Raw genomic sequence first — 17,865 nt, 5'->3', positions numbered from 1 at the left:
CCACCCTCTTCCCGTGTATAGAACACGACAGGCACACAGGAGGAGCTCAGTGAATATTTACCGTATGAATGGGTGCAGAATACACGCAATAATCAAAACTGAGTGCTTCGAGCGCCTCTTTCACCAGAGTTCTAGGAGACAAGCGGGAGTCACCAGGAACTTGATTTTTGTGATTGAGGATGCCTCGGCTCTCGTACAGATTGCGAGTACCTTCTTACCTTCTTTAGGATGTGCTGATGTGTGGTGGTTTGTGAACTGCATGCGCAGAGCTGTACAGGTACAACACCGAACTAATCTGCGGCGAAGTCCACGTAATCTCAAATTTGTACCGTCAGAAACCAGTTTTTCTAAGTGCACGGGTCTTTCGTTCTTTTGTGCATCTGTACAGGATAATGCGGGATACTTCTTCACTGGAGATTCACGATGAGGAGGGGCTCCAGGGTGGTGGCTCCGAAATGTGCAATCACGAGAAAGGACTTAGGGCTCACTTGTCCCAGACGCCAATTCAGAATCAAATTCTCACCCTAGATCAAATCCCGCGCTCCTCCTACCGGCAACCTGCCTCTACCCCGCCCCTTTTGCTACCTATGGTGGGCGGAGCACAGAGGAGCCATTCCCAGCTCCCCCCAAATTGGTTAAGCTCGCCCGAGTTCTGGGAACCCATTCCCGAGCAAACACCGAGGACACGGAGCAGCCAACGGAGACCGCCGACGAAATGACAGCGGAGCTTCACACGCGGCCACAGAACGAAGCAAAACACGAAGAAAGGCAGTAATCTAGCTGCCACGTGAGGCGGGCGACCCGGTCCGCCCTCCGAGCAAGAACTTCAACTCCCGGCTTGCAGCTGGGCGGTTATCCTCCGCGGACTATAACTCCCAGGGTGCTGCGGGAGCGACCGCCCGCCTCTCCTCCCGCCCCTCCCCCGCCCCTCCCAGCCGGATCGGCGTGCGCCTGCGCACCGGAGGCCGGAGGAGTCTTACCCTAATGTAAGATGGTGGCCCGTCTGGCTGTGGAACCCACCGAAAGCTGAGAGTCTGTCTCTCAGCCGTAAAGGTCGGACTCGCTGAAGCAATCAGGCCCGGTTCTGAAGAGTTTTTTCCCCGACACTCGTTCAGTGGTCTCTTGTGAGGACGCGGCAGCGCGTGGAGTCGGCTAAGGGAAAAGCGAGGCAAGGCAGGCGGGTGAGTCTATGCGGGGCTGGGCTTAGGGGAAACCCGGGGCTGACCGGCTACGAGAGAGCGGAGGCTTCGCTGGGACTGTGCAGGCCGCACCCCCCTTTCTCCCCACCCCCCGCCTCATCTTCACCCTCCTCCTTCTTGGTCTTCCTCCTCCTCCTCCTCTTCCTCCCTCTCCCCTCTACGCCACAGCAGTTACCACCAGGAAAAGAGAGCGGGGCAGAAGGCGGCGCGGCGGCGAGCACCGACTCCTTCGAAAATTTCCTCAATTGGGGAGCCGAAGCGGATTCTCGTCTCCAGCTCTCTCCCCTGCGATTCTGTAGGGGCAGAAATCTTGGGTCTCAGTACTCCCTTGTTTTCCCAGCCCTCTCTCCCCTCCCTGACGTCCTTGTCCCAGCAGCCCCCGTCTCCCAGGACCAAAGCCATCACTTCCACTCTGACCCGAGTTGCTGCTGCTCATCAGTCCCACTCCTCATTGCCCACTCGTCCTGCTGTTTGTGTTTTGCTCCACTGCTACCACTCCGGAGTTAGCCTTTGCCCCCCTCTTGCGCTTGCAATCAGCCCCTACTCTATCTGCCACACGAGCGCTTCCGATTTGCAGCCGTTCCTTTAACCACATCTGTCATTTGAAAGCTGCCCCTCAAGTACCTAGATCATGCTGCTGCTCGTTCTTACCCACCTGTTTCACAGCTTTCTTGGGAATATTCCGTTCATTCCCTCTTTTCCATACAGATTCTTTCAACATACACTTCCAGAGGGGAAAAGAAAAAAAAAAAAAAAAAAAAAAGGGATGCCCCGTGGTGGCCCCTGAAAAGTCAAGTTGGGAAGTGAATTGAGTGAGGTAGGATACTGTTAAACGTCATGAGTGAAGATCATTTATTCGGGCTACTCGGGAGAGGAGCGTTTTCTTTTGGCTTTCAGTTGATCTATTTGTGGATTATTCGCTGTGTTGGGACGTGGGTTTTTCTCTGTGTGTGTGTGTGTGTGTGTGTGTATGTGTGTGTATGTGTTTTCCTTCCCTTCTATTTTTGACCCGCTTCTCCCTGCTACTAAGCATTCCACTGAATTACCTTTCCCCGGGACACTTAATGTGAACTCTGATTATACCAACAAATATTATCCTTGGCATTTCAAAATAAGATAAATCTGGCATACAACCAAATTAATCTGTGAACTCCACAAGAAAATAAAGAGATTTTGATTATCTGCTGCTTATATGTGGGTTTCAGATCTTTTCCGTATTGAAAATTGATGATTGAGGGTTGGCTTAATTGATGAAATAATTTATGGTTTGGATGGAAATTTCCTTTCCAGCCAATATCAGACTTAGTATTTTTGGATTTGGGAAGTTCTCTTTTAACATTTCTAGAATGGTAGGTATCTGAATAAATTGTTTTTCTCGAAAACTCTTTAGGTATGTATGCAAAAGAAAAATTGAATTTTTCTCCCCCAAAAATAAATCCCCATTTTTTTTTCCACAGAAAAGAAGGGGGCTGGGAAAAGAAATGACAAAGCTGTGCTCTTATATGCAATTGTTGGCACTTACTGTTATTATTATCTACATTAAAAAGCAGAAAACTAGGAGCAAGGGGTGGCTGATGATGTCCATTTTTTGATGAAAGCAAAATTGAAATGCCCTGACCAATGGTATAATGAGCCTGTAATCACACCACTGTGAAATAAAGAATTATCAGAAAAGCAAACAGGATTATGTAGATCAGATATATACATTTCAGCATTTTAAGTTTAAACATAAATAAGACACTGTTATATGTAAAAATGTTAAAAGTCACAGTAGCAATCTCATGCATCAGTATAATTCTTATTTGCAAAAGTAAAACCTCAAAATACAAATACATACAGTTACCCTTTTAATCACTTTTGCACATTGCTGTATTGAGATTTTTATAAATTTTACTTATAATACCTGAGGAATCCTCATTTGACATTCTGTTTGATTGTGATAAATGGTCTGCTGTATCAAATGTAAACCAAGGTTAGAAAAGCTGTTTATAAAACTTCCTTCTTCTTTTAGCTACTTACACCCCAATTTGGGGAAACTAAATAAATCCCTACTCAGAATTATAAGCAATTTATATAGTAAGCCTTGCCTTGTGTTATAACTTGAGGTTTTTCTTTAAAAAATTACTTTATATTTAGTTTATTAGTAGGAACGTGTTTAAAACAATTGATCTTCAACTCTAAGTAACAGTATATATCATTTTCTTTTTTCATCACTATTGGAGGAGCTTTCCACTTAGTACCTGTAAATAGTATCAACACACAGGTTTAAGAAATCCTTGGCGGTCATACTTGGCTGATTTGTAAGCAGTGTGTTCTAGGAGAGGACTGTTTGTCTGGCAGAGGAGTGTAAATGATTTTAATACATCTTTTGTTTTGTAAAGATACTTTAGCTAGCTAAATATATTCTCAAGTGATTTTTCTTCACACCATACTTTCCTCCTGCAGTCATCAGATTCTTAGTTTCTGCACTTGGAAGTCAAAATGAATTCATTTGGGATCTTTAGTACATTTGAAAGAGGTATTTAAAATTTTTTGACGTTTTGATAGGAAATCGAAAGCTGTAATTTCAGAATATTTTTGTATGGTTTAAGTTTTTAGATGTAGCTTCAGGAACATTGCAACTTTGTACTTCTGTGGATTTTGTTTCTTTTTTTTGATAGTTTGGAATACTTTGTCAGGTTCAGTAGTTGAATTCTTTAGATGAATACGTGAATTCTATTGCAAGGTTTTTGAACATGAATTACTTTAACTTATTATATAAAATTGGTTTCCGTAAAATTACATAGGCAATTCTTTAATTTTATTAGGATGAGACAATTATAATCAAATGACAGAATGCAGGAAAAGATAAATTTTGTATTGTCATCTTTACTAGCAGTAACTTTCAACTCATTGCTTTGTAAAGGAGAGTGTTGCTTAAGGATTAACTTCTTTCATTAGGGGAATTTTATTTTAAAAATGATTTTAAGTGGCTTAAGAGAATGAAGAAAACATTTTCTCAATGTAAGCAGTATGATTTTAGTAGGCTTCCCTTTCCTACCCTACGCCTGGTTTTAAGGTGAAACTATGCTCTTCATTTTGTTGTATGTGTGCACGTGTGTCTTGTACTTGCAAATAATACTCAGTTGAATCTATTTCAACTCATGTTATTATTTTTATAGACCATTCAAGTGAAATAGAAAGTTTTAATTTTTGAAAACTTCAGCCCCTAATGAAAATTTAGCTTTCTGACATTAAGTGTAATACTGTCTTGACTTTTTGTGAAGGAAGATACAGTTAGCCCATTTGGTTCCAAAGAAAAACAGTAGGGAAATAGGTTATAGAGATTTTTCATGTTCTAGAAATAGTATAACTAGAATGTACCACATAATTTTCTCAAAGGATTTCTTAATCTAAGTAGAACTTGTAAATGGTTTTTATCCCACTGGAATAGCATGTATTGGATAAAACTTAATACATTCTGAGATTTAAAGAATTTTATGTACTTCAGAGATACTAGGAAAAATCTGCAAATGCCCATCCTTATATATAAATGTGTCAATATGTCAGTATCCCTGGTATTCTAAAGATTATAAATATTTTTTTTCTTGGAAGTTGAGATTAGACAAATTATAAAGATGGCATAATTTACTTAATCATGTAGTGCTGCAAGGAAAGAAGATAAGTGGGACTTTTTAATCACATATTTAGTGGTTTTCTGAAAGAACTTCTTTCCAAATTGCTTTTAATCTTGTTATTATGTGGTCTTTATTAGAAAAGAGTGTGTGGTAAATGTTAACTTTTTTAAGCATAGTAATATAATTCAGTGGATTTTGTCACATTTCTTTTTCATGGTATTATTTTTTTACTTTTTAGTCAGAAATTAGTTTATGGAAGAGAAAATTTCAACACAATTTTGGCCTTTGGATTAGCGTTTTAGCAGGTTTTTCTTTTCTCCCATGAGAAGGGAGAACTTAGATGCTGCCAAAAAAATGATAATTACTTTAACTTGCTAGAAAAAGTTAATTTTCAAGATAGTATAAGTACAGGGGAGTTTGAGGATGAGTTTTTCTCCTAAGAACTGTATTTGTGAGGAAGGTTTCATTCTTACTAAACTCTGTTTATACAAGTGTTGTCCTGTTTTAAACTTTTAATTGCATTGGGTGATGAGATGATATATTGCTATGAAGATAAACCTTGCTATTTGTATATGTGTCTGTGAGATACCATTTCAGAAACAAATAGTTTTCTTGGTTATGGCAGCTAATTACTTCTTGAGTGTTTAGAGACAGTGTAGGGCGGGAAAACCAAAGTAATCATATTTTTTTATTCCTAAAACCAGTCTGGGAAAACAGTAAGTCAAGGCAAAATGAGCATTGTAATTAGAATAAAATGCCAACATTTAAAGGTAGCTGGTGTTGCATTTCTGCTTTTGGAAGAAGTTAATGAATGATGTTGTAGGGAAAATACTGATTGAAATTTGAAAAGTAGCTATAGACTGAAATATCAGGCGTGGAGCATTCCTTAGCAGCAACAAACAGATACATTGTCATTAAGCCAAATATCTGAAATTTCTTAAGCATGTTTTTCAGTCTTTGGAATAAAGAGGAAGTGCTAATTTTTCTGATTATTTAAGAACCTACTAATTCATTCCATGTTGGGCAGTAGGTATCTTCAGATTGTAAATTTCCTGAAATAATACTGGCTGATTTGTGTTATTGAACATTGTAGCAACTTTTTCCCCCTACCTTTTGTATGCTTATGATTTTTTCTTGATGTTTTTTTCTGAGGTTTGGATGGACCTTTTTATGAATGTTGTAACAGAATGAAAATTTGAAATATAAACAGTATCACTTTTGGTAGTAAGATTAATTATTCTTTTGATGGAGACTCCCATTTTGATAATATTATTTTCCTTAAACTAATTTTATTAATTCTTAGAATTAGGATGCTGCAAGATCCCTGTTCAATTAGGTATTTTTAGAAAAAAACATTTTTTTAAATGGTTTTATTTATTTTTTTGACAGACACAGTGAGAGAGGGAACACAAGCAGGGGGACCGGGAGAGGGAGAACAGGCTTCCCACAGAACAGGGAACCTGATGTGGGGTTGGATCCCAGGACCCTGGGATCATGACCTGAGCCGAAGGCAGACACTTAACAACTGAGCCACCCAGGCCAGTTAGATCTTTCCAGAAATTTTTTTCTTAGTTTGAATTGGGACTTAGGTATTTGTTGAGTAAAGAAAATGTTATAATGTATCTTGGTTTTGTCATTTAAAATGAAGTAAAGACATTATTGGTACTTTTAAAATAATAAGCATATTGTGAAAAATTTTAAATAAGTATAAAGGTAGACATCAAGTTCTTTGTAGTTGTCACTTGGCTTCAAAGATTATCACCTCATAACCAGTCTGATTTCACTTACACCCCTACTTACTTTACCTCTTATTCTTCTGCTTTTTGACCTAGATTATTTTGAAGCAAATCCTAGTCATCCCATTATTGCATTTGTATTGGAACTCTTTTGATATAATAAAATAAAATATCATGGTATTTTATCAAGAATATTTAATCTGCTTATCAAATAGTGTTTGAGTACTTATAGATCCACTTTCTGTGCTATGACCCAGGCTTTTAAGAGTTTATTAAAGGTTCATAATAATTTGTTAAATGTTCATAATAATTTAACTAGCACTATCCAAAGTGGTATCCAAATAACATGCGGTATACATAGTCTGGGTCCAGTATGTCAGTGTAGGGATATCTTCAGACCGAAGTTCTAGGAGTGAGGCTTCTTAAAGAAGGTGGGACTTGAATAAAAAATACATACCATCTGCATAGGGAGAGCTTTTCCAGAAGGAGAACGTTCCATACATGAGCAAACACTGGCTGTGACCAGCATGATGTGAGAGGGAAGTAAGTAGTCTGACCTCTGTGGAACGTGGAATGAAGTCTTAATTTTTGGGAATGGTGTCAGATAAGTTAGTATACTAGGATGGAGCTGGGTTATGAAAGGTAGATTCAGTGGCAGGTTGAATTTGATCAGTGAAACTCTAAGGAACGATTAGAGTTGGTCAGGAGGCAGGAGATAACATATTAAAGGTGTTTTTGTTTTTTTTTTTTTTAAAGAAAAATTGCTTTTCAGTAAGGTGCATCATATTTTGGGGTTGACAGTTAAGTTGAATTTGAAAATTTGATGACTAGGCCACTGAAGTAAGGAGCCATAGAGAGAAGTTGGTGATGAAGTTCTAGAGGATTCTAGATTGATTTCTGCTAATTGATTTCATCTTCTCTTCGGTCTTTATATTTAGAAATAACACCAAGGTTTCAGAGAATCGAAAACTGAAGAAATGTGGTTAATTTATCTTTGATAGTAAATGTCAATTTATTATCCAGGCCTAGCTTTTGGAAGGGAAGTGATGCATGATACTCGATATATAACAACCTTACAAAACTCCTGTAGAAAAAAGCTATCAGTGTTTTAAAATAATTTTAGATATTCTTTCACTGGGGAATGAGAGTTTGGAAAATAAAAGACAGTCTTAATTACATGACTGTAGTGGGGCGCCTGGGTCGCTTGGTGGTTAAGCATCCAATCTTAGCTCAGGTCATGATCTCAGGGTCCTGGGATTGAGCCCCGTGTTGGGCTCCAGACTCAGTGCAGAGTCTGCTTGAGATTCTTTCCTCACTCTGCACCCTCAACCTGTGCTTGAGGGTGCTCTGTCTCTCAAAAAAAGAAAGAAAGAAAAAAAAATCATATGATAGTAAGAGATGGAACATATCTCACTTGTAACAGAGAAATTTATGCCTCATCCGCTTCTTAAATGTGAATGAGTTCAGAAGGAGTATTAGGAAACTTATCTGAACAGCTTATAACCAGTATATATTATTAAATATCTGTAAAGTTTAATAATGACCTGATGAGAGCTGAAGAAATGGCAGAAAATTCTGATGAAGTAGGGCACTAACTATTGTCAGTTCTAGGCTCCCTTAAGGATGGTTAAGTTTAGGTCAGCAGGCTAGAGAAGAATGTTGGGACAGTATTAAATGGAAACGTGTTCCTTGATTTAATTTGTTATACTCTGCTTTGCAAAGGTATTAATAAAAATAGATCCGGTTAAACAGCCATATTCTTATTTGGAATTTTTCTTGAGTTATGAGAACCTGGAAGTTCTTTTTCTTGTTTTGTTGACTCTTCATTAGACCAGCTTTCTAAATCTGTTCTGTATTGCCATGTTCTGTTCTGTGTTGCCATTTATTCTCTTACTGCTTCCTTCAATATCACATGTAGTCCTTCTCGACAGTATATACGATTGTGGATCTTAAGGATTCTCACAGAGTCTGAAAACACCTCAAGCTGAGGGTGCTTGCAACAACTTCAAAATTAAATTTATCTTTATTCACCAATCTTTTTTGGTCCTGTTATTCTAAAAGGTATAACCTACCATAATGCCATGGACCCTTTAAGTACTTAGGAAATATTGATAAGGGTACAGATGATGATGCAACATAGTACATTATTGGGACATGTATGTTTTTCTCTAACATTCCCTCCATCCTATGATCTCCTTACTCCTGGTAGCATGTCAGAGCTATTTTTGACATTTTTTACTTCTTTATTTAACCGGTCTGTTGTGCTTTCTAATATGGTCAATAGAATGGAAAGCTTTTCCTTTCTTGGGAGTTTAACAGGGGCTTTAATATGTTAATTTTGGATTTAAGATTGAGTTGACATCCCTTCATGCAGGACAATCTTGAGAATTGTATATCTTAATTGCCACCAGTGTATGTGGGAGGAAAGTAAGTATCAAGTACACAGTATGGGAGAACCTTCGTATTTGAGAATATCTTCAGTGGTAACTGCCAATCCATTCTTTTCCCAAGAAATTTTAATTTAGTCCCTTGGAGTGTGGAGCCGTTTATAAAGGTCACAGTGGGTGGTAGGGTGGAGAAAATGGTTCCCTACTCCAAAAAATCTCTCTCAATTTTAATAACCTAAATCTGAAATTATTAATAGTTTGCTTTTTTTCATTCATGCAGTTCTTGGGAAAAAGCTGACTTTGTGTGAGTGGCTTTGGGGTTGCGGTGGGTGGCCAGCAGGATAGGTGTGTTGTAAACTCAGGAAAGGGGAGGGGAGGCAGAAAATAAAGTGAGAAGACTTCAGATTCTAGCAATGGCGACTCTGCATTTTTGACTGAAGCATTGTTCAGCTCCTTTGCTGTCTTTGGTTACATACCTCAGGTTTTTTGTTTTTGTTTTTTTGTTTTAAGGTTTATTTACTTTAGAGAATTAGAATGAGTATGGTGGTAAGGGGCAAAGGGAGAGAGAGAATCCCAAGAAGGCTCCAAGGCCAGCACAGAGCCTGACATGGGGCTTAAAAAAACATTGTGACCTTGAGATTATGACTTGAGCTGAAACCAAGAGTTGGGACACTTAACTGACTGTGCCCCTAAGGTGCTTCAGCATCTTTTTTTCTAAGTTAGCTGTTAGTACGAATTGGGGAGGCTACAGACTGTAGCCTTTTCCATATCAAACTAGTGTCTTTGTCCAGCTTTGTGCATTTTACCCTCTACAGCTCAAAACGTGACAAATTGTGTCTTTTCTCTGCTAGAAGGAAAGGGGAAACAGGAAAGAGAAGAATAACATTGGTATGATACTCCTCATCTGCTTTTATGTTAGTGGTGTACTAAGATTGTTTTGTGGAAAATCCTCTGCCTTTTATTTTTAATTTTATGTATTCAGTTATAAAATAGCTTCATGAATTTGCCAAATGAGTCCTTAGGAACCTTTAAAAAGGTCCATACCATGGAGTTAATGTAGATTGAAGAACATCTATGTAAGTTGATGCTTGGTGGTACTTTTTTGAGATTTCTTACTTCTACTAAAATCTTTCCTGTCATACTGGACACATCCTAGATTTGAATTTTTCTTCCAAAAAGTAAAGCTAGGAATCTCTTTTTAAGGTAGCTACCTTCCCTGCTTTGTATTCAAATCTGTTTTGATCCTGATGAAAGCAAGTATGACTGTAAAATACTTTGAATAAAGCTATGCTAACAAAAGAACATTTGTTAGACATGTGTCACCGTATATTCTTTTGTCATGCCTAGCTAATATTTTTTGCAGCTTTGGTGAACTCTGAATAATACATGATGTGTTTGTGTTTACAGATTGTGTTTTTTTATTTTATATACAACTAAATTCACAATTTTTTAAAAACTTAGCATGATATTAAAGGGTATAATTTTTTCCGTTGGAACAAAGGACTAACTTAAATGATTTTTCATAGTTGAACATAGTTTTTAATAGCTTCTCGTTTTCTGTGTAAGCCCTTCGAATTCTCCCCTATTTTTATTTATTGTTTATAATTGGGAGTATGCAGTGGAGGATGGAGCCAGACTGCCTCAATGTAAATCTTGGTTCTACCATTTATTACTTGTCAGACCTAAGGCAAGTTACTTTACCCTGTGTGGCCCTCAACTTCCTCATTTGTAGCATCGAGATGTGAGGATTATCTGTGGAGTAAATGAGTTAATATAGGTAAAGTGCTTGGAATAGTATTTGGCACGTAGTAAACCCTGTATATAAGTGTTTGCTATTATTACACATCATTATACATTTGAAAAAATCAGAAAACATTCATTTTTGAAAACTTAATTTTTTAATTCAATACAGTTTTTAATGTTTAGTTACTAGACATATGTTTTCAGTAATTATTTGACAAGCTGGAAACACAAGTAATGTGTTTGAAGGAATAGTCGAAAGACTGGCTTGTCTGGAGTTCTTTTGAATCAGAGGGTATTAGAAAATGAAATTGGATAGGTATGATAGAAAATGACTATGGAGTGTTTTGAACTGAGACAGAGAAATTTAGATGTGGTTGTTAAGTGGGCAATCATTGCAATCATGGTAAGGTTTTTTTTTTTTTTAAGTTGGGAGAGTGATGTGTTTAAAATAGTATTTAGGGGAAGGTGGTTTTGAGTGTTCTTGGTAGCATAGAATTATTTGATTTTATGTGGACAGAGGGTTTTTAATTTTTTTTGGTCTGTTTTGTTCAGGGATCTACCTTAAATGGCTTAGACAGTGCCTCATAGATAGTAAGAGCTCAATAAATACTTACCTGATGAATTAATCTTAAGGGAGACTGTGAGTTAACAGAGAGAGAAACAGAGAGGACTCAAACTTTTGGAAACTCTGCCGTTAAGAAGTCTAAGTGAAAAAAGTGTTATTAAAGGAATAATTGGAGAGGTGGAAAGAAGATGGAAGAAAGAAAATGGAAAAGTTTAAGTTTAAGCCTAAGTTTAAGTTTCAGAAAACAGAGATTTTTCAGTAGAGAGAAGTCACAAAGATGAGGAATAGGAAAATCCAATATAATATCACTTCTATTTTAAGAGGAAAAGAAAGTGACGTAGTCTGATTGGACATTCAAGGCATTGAGAATAGTGAAAGCCCTTTGGCTTGTGGTGTGATGATCAAGAGCCATCTTAAAGCAATTTTACTTGCATGGGAATGTAAATCAGTTTGGGGGGAAGCTTGAGGAAGGTTTATGTGCAGAGTCTAGGTAAAAACCATTCAGTTGAGAAAAGAACTGTAAAAATGGCAGGAAGACAAATTATAATAGCAGCTTTCGTAGTTCTTGAATGTGTACTATGAGGGATTCTATATATTAAGAGAAAGCTTGGGGCAGTTTGTGCTGAATGTTCTTGTTTCGTAATAGGGAAGACTTACTCCACACCCTGCTTCAGGACTCTGCCACTTCCTAACTCTCTAACTCTCCCTTGTCACATGGAGGCCATGATAGCATGTATTTCATAGATCTGTGATAAGGATTAAGTTATTGACTCTTTTTAAAACACTTAGAACAATGCTTGGTATCTGGTAAATGTTTGATAAATGTTAGCTGTTATCATCATCCACTGTTGAGGTAGAGAGTAGGATTGGAGGTTCGCATTGAAAAAGAAAAAAAGAAATTAAGGAAAATATTGCGAAGTAATGTCAAGAACTAAATGGAAAAGCCTTAGAACCTTTGCTCTGGCTATTCTCTCTGCCTGAAGAACACTTTTCCAAATATCCACATAGCTTCCTCAACTCCTTCAGACCTTTGCTCAAATGATCTCCTTTTCAATAAGGCCTACCCTATTTCTTTTTTTTTTTTTTTCTAAAGATTTTATTTATTTAATTGACAGAGAGATCACAAGTAGGCAGAGAGGCAGGCAGAGAGAGAGAGAGAGGAGGAAGCAGGCTCCTTGCCAAGTAGAGAGCCCGATGCGGGGCTCGATCCCAGGACCCTGGGATCATGACCTGAGCTGAAGACAGAGGCTTAACCCACTGAGCCACCCAGGCACCCCAGGCCTACCCTATTTCTTTACAGTTAGAACCCAGGCCCCTCTCCCTTAATATTTGCATTTTTTTTTTAAGATTTTATTTATTTATTTGACAGACAGAGATCACAAGTAGGCAGAGAGGCAGGCAGAGAGAGAGAGGAGGAAGCAGGCTCCCTGCTGAGCAGAGAACCTGATGCGGGACTCGATCCCAGGACCCTGAGATCATGACGTGAGCCGAAGGCAGCGGCTTAACCCACTGAGCCACTCAGGCGCCCCTGCATTTTTTTTTTTTTTTAAGATTTTATTTATTTATCAGAGAGAAAGAGGGGGAGAGAGAGCTAGCACAGGCAGACAGAATGGCAGGCAGAGGCAGAGGGAGAAGCAGGCTCCCCGCTGAGCAAGGAGCCCTATGTGGGACTCGATCCCAGGACACTGGGACCATGACCTTAGCCGAAGGCAGCTGCTTAACCAACTGAGCCACCCAGGCGTCCCAATATTTGCATTTTTAAATTTTTTGTATATTTATCCTCATACATATCACATAATCCATTTATTCTTTGTATATACTATTTGTTGCTGATTTCCATCTATTAGGGTAGGGGTGTTTGTTCCCTGATGTATCCCAGGTTCTGGGAATAGTAGTTGGTATATTAGTAGTAGGTGCTCAATATATGCTTGCCGAATTAATAAGTTACTCTGCCATTGAGGAGGGTTTTCTGAGATTGGTGAACACTATGTAGAAGTTGACCTCCTCTCCTTTCTGAAATAAGTCCATTTTGGTAGTGGTTTTTGTGGCAGTCATTTGAGAAATCCATTTAGCTGAGGGAAGGAAAATGTAAGATGAATTTCTTTTTTGCTACAATAACTATATTTTACATTTGATTAGGTAAGGAAAGCTTACCTTGAGTGCTTATTAGCTACTAGGTAATGTTCTAACCTCTTTATTAGTTTTTAAAAATCCTACAACCTTACAAGTACATCGTAGTTTTCTTGCAAGCCATTATTAGGGATGAAGGGGAAGCCATTTGCCCTGAGACTAAGCATGCTTCCCAAGACTGTTGTCTTCTTTTGACAGGGAGCTTCTTAGATGTCATTCCTCCCTCCAGCATTCGCAGCCTTGACACTATTACTTCCCTGAAGTGTATCTGGATTAATCTCATTATGTCCTTTATCCCTTTTTATGTCAGTCACCACAAGTCTCTCGTACTTTAATCCCCACAGGATTTCGTACATTTCTAGGCTTTTCACTCCTCTCCATCATCAGCAAAATTTCTTCTGTCCTTGTTTTTTTCCTGAACATTTTCCTCTACTCTCCCCTTTTCTGAAAACACTGCTTCTCCTGCAGTCCTCTAACATGTTGGCTATTAAATTTTTCATTTTTTCTTGCATGCCATCATCAAAGGTCAGTGGGTCAGTCCCATGCACTATGATTGGAAACTATATTTCCCATTCTTACTTCCTCTATATAGGAATTGAAGAGGGAGCCTTATTCCACTGAGTCTGAAAAATGGGGCGGATACGTTCCATTTACCTTTCCTCTGTGAAATTAGTCTGTTAACAGGTTATGTTGTCCATAAACCCTTGTTTGCTGTCATCTACTGCACTCTGGGTTACATCTTTTTTCTTGACCGTTATAGCTCTTTGCTCACTCGTGGTTGTATCTTATACCTTCTTATTACCTATAACTTGAACCCTTCCATGATTTTCAATTCATGCAGCACCTTCTGCCATTTATCTTTTCAGCTCATTTTACCTAATACCCTAACACAACACACTTTTACTGTCATTAGGATCTCTCGTCTACAGACTGTCCTTTGCCCCTTTGCTTTTTTTTCTTCTTACCTATTAAACATTTATTACCTAGTGATTGATCATTATATTAATTCCCTTTCATATGCCCTCTACTCTTTTGCCCCCTTTTTACTTCTTTATACTTACTTGGCAAACCATCAACTCTACCTAAGTCAGATTCTCTTGAGTACTTCACATCTGTACCTGTGTGGCTACAAGTGACTGAAGAACACAACCATGATGAGCACTCTCAACTTTAAATTCATGTAAGAAACCTCAGGTGGCCCTTAATATTGTCTGGCATCATTATCTATTTCCTTAGTCCATTCATTTTTCCCTCTCCCAGATGACTTAGTTATATCCTTGCCTTTCTTCTCAGACTTCCAGCCTTCTTCCTCACACTCACTCTCAGTTGATGGACCTACTTTCTCTTCCACCAAGAGAATAGAAGCCCGTCAGAACATTTACAGACTCCATCACCACATCTCTGGACCTGATGGTCTGACTCACAGACCTTTGCCTTCCTTCTGTTACTATAGATGAACTGTCTTTGCTTCTAATCCAGTTCCTTGGATCAATGCATTCAATCCCATCCCCTTTCATTTACTCTGAACATTGCTCTAAGTAATTCTCCTCCCTCTTTACAGATCATTAATTTTCCCTTTTCTGGGTCATTCCCATTAATGTGCAAACATGCTGTAATTTTATAATTTTTATCCTCATAAAATATCTTTTTTTGCTCTTCTCTATTTCCATTGCAGCAGAATACCCTAAAGTATTATCTAAATGTACTTGTTCTGGTTATTTTCTCATGTGTTCTCTGAAGCCTGTTTTAGTTAGGTTTTGGCCCCTACCACTTACTGTACTTTGATTGTTTTAGTATTAACAATGACAGTGGTAAACCTAGGAGTCATTTCTTTGTATTATGTGATCAGTCTAACTTTGACAAGTTATTTTTTTCTTCCTTTTGATATACTTGTTTCATTTATGTTTTAGGATACCACATCCCCTTGGCTTTCCTTAAAACTTACTGGCTGCTCTTCCTTAGTCTTTCTTAGTAGATCCTCCTCTTTGCCTACTTCTAAACAGTGGAATATCCCAGGGCTCACATTTTACCCTCACTCCCTGGGTGATCTCTGCTAGTTTTGTGGCTTTGAATATCTTCTTTTTTGGGGCGGATTGGGGGTAGGCTTTGAATATTTTCCTAAATGTTGATGGGTCTCCAATTTATTTCTCCAGCCTCGACTACTCTCCTCAACTCCAGATTTGTATATCTAGTTGCCTACTTAATGTCTTCACTGGAATGGCTGTTAACTGTCTCAAACTCAACATGTCCAAAATAGAATTCATGCTCTTTCCCCCCAAATTTGCCCTCCCCTAACTGCTTCACCCACATAGCCTTCCTCATCTCAGAGGTTGGCAGCTTTCACTTGCTCCAGCCAGAAATCTTGGCCTCATTCTTGATTCTCTTGCTCTCACACATTTATTCTATTTATTTCACATTTATTCCATCAGGAAATTTTGGCTCTACCTTTGAAACATGTACGGAATTCAACTAGTTCTTACCATCTCCACAGCTACCATCATTTCTTGCTGGGTAATTGCAGCAGGCTTCTAAGGGATTTCTCTACTTCTACCCTTTTCTCTATAGTTTGTTAATAATATAGCTGTTAGAATGATCTTTTGAAAACATCAGTTAGATGGCAAGAGATTTTGCACCACATCTGAGAAATTTCATTTGAGTTGATAAGATTAAAGATTGTTCTGCTGGTTTTATTTTATCTCATTGGTTTAGATGGCATATTAAATGTAGGCTTTGATTATAACCATTTTTATAGGTAGACAGCTGTCAGAGATGGTTCGTGGTATTCCTCACTTCTCCTCACTAACCGTCCTTTTTTTTTTTTTTTTTTAAAGATTTTATTTACTTACTTGAGAGAGAGTGCCCCTGCACCAGTTGGGGGGAGAGGCAGAGGGAGAGGGAGAGAGATAAGTAGACTCCATGCTCAGAGCCAGGCTTGATCCCAGGACCTCAAGATCATGACCTGAGCCTCAGTTGGATGCTTAACCAACAGAGCCACCCAGGTGCCCCACTAACCATCATCTTTTCAGCCCTACACACAGAAAGACTATATCCCTGAAGATATTGGAAAGAGAAGGTCTGAGTTGGTTACTATTTCAGAGAGTTGCTTTGAAAGGAAGAGTGGACCACCCTTTCTTTTTTTTTTTTTTAATTTATTTTATTTTTTTAAGATTTTATTTATTTATTTGACATAGAGATCAAAAGTAGGCAGAGTGGCAGAGGGAGGCAGAGAGGGAGAGAAGGAGAAGCAGGCTCTCCACCCAGGCACTCCTGTTGTTACCCTTCTTAGTATTAATGTTCTCAAGCTAAGTTTTCTTTTAAGCCTCTGATTTTTGCCATACCCTGCTCATAGCACTACATAAACTTAAGTTATTCTTTATCTCCATTGCCTGGAAGAATTTTGAAGGAGGAACTTAAAAAGTATCAGAGTTTATCTTTTTATTTACTCTTTTTTAAAAAAGATTTATTTATTTATTTGACAGATAGAGATCACAAGTAGAGAGAGAGAGAGAGAGAGGAGGAAACAGGCTCCCTGCTGAGGAGAGAGCCAGATGTGGGGCTCGATCCCAGGACTCTGGGATCATGACCTGAGCTGAAGGCAGAGGGTTTAACCCACTGAGCCACCCAAGTGCCCTATTTACTCTTCTTCTTAATATTAGACTATTTAATAGTACAGGTTACAGCCCTTCCATTATTAACATATAACTTTAAAGGCAATTTGTGTCTGGTTTAAAGAAAGGATTGGAGAGGGGGAGGGGGTTTGGGAGAAGGGGGTGGGATTATGGACATTGGGGAGGGTATGTGCTTTGGTGAGTGCTGTGAAGTGTGTAAACCTGGTGATTCACAGACCTGTACCCCTGGGGATAAAATATATGTTTATAAAAAATAAAAAATTAATAAAAAAAAAGGATTGGAAATTTTACGCATAAGAGAAGAGATTTTGTCTGCTTACACACAAAACCCAGCAGATGAATAAACACCCCCAACCGCTGCTGACTCTAGTCAGCATTACTGCTCTTCTCCCCCCACCCCCATGTTATAATACTTTATAAAGATTTAAGTTCATGGTTTTATTTATATTTTACATCTGTTGAAAAAAAAAGATTTATCTTGGGTTCAGTGAATCTTTTTTACAGAGGTTAAGCTTTGAACTGTCTTTAAGTCCAAGAGGCTTATAGCTTAGATCTGGGTAGTTTTTTAAGTGAGCAGCTGATAATTGGGTAGCTATGGATATGTTGACTTCTGATTTCCAAATATATTTCACTGTAATCCACAATATGTTGTTACCATGAACATATTAACAAAAATGGCTCTGTTAAACATTTGAAAATTTATAGAACTATTATTTTTATTCTCATCCAAAGAGTCCACAGTACCTCCTTAGGTATTGAAAATTATATAAAAGGTGCAAGAAGTAAAGTTGGACCAACAAGCTTGAATCCTTTTTTTAAAGTTTAATCTATTTTTAGTAATCTCTGCACCCAGTGTGGG

The 17,865-nt window shown here is 38.3% G+C and overlaps 1 protein-coding gene across 6 annotated transcripts in view; it reads left to right on the top strand.

The window, feature by feature from the left end:
• Positions 1-941: 941 nt before the first annotated feature.
• CNOT4 (CCR4-NOT transcription complex subunit 4) overlaps positions 942-17,865 on the top strand; it is a 140,120-nt gene continuing 123,196 nt past the window's right edge. For 2 of the 6 annotated variants that reach the window (XM_004741704.3, XM_004741703.3), the window contains exon 1: positions 942-1,181. The gene's annotated coding sequence lies outside the window, so the exon portion shown is untranslated. The remainder of the gene's footprint in view (positions 1,182-17,865) is intronic. The other 4 variants (XM_004741706.3, XM_004741705.3, XM_004741708.3 and 1 more) reach the window with 2 other exon arrangements.

This window comes from Mustela putorius, unplaced genomic scaffold (genome assembly GCF_011764305.1).
Source record: "Mustela putorius furo isolate JIRA1106 unplaced genomic scaffold, ASM1176430v1.1 tig00003845_pilon_pilon_pilon, whole genome shotgun sequence".
NCBI lineage: Eukaryota > Metazoa > Chordata > Mammalia > Carnivora > Mustelidae > Mustela > Mustela putorius.
This window is presented reverse-complemented; position numbering and strand designations above follow the sequence as displayed.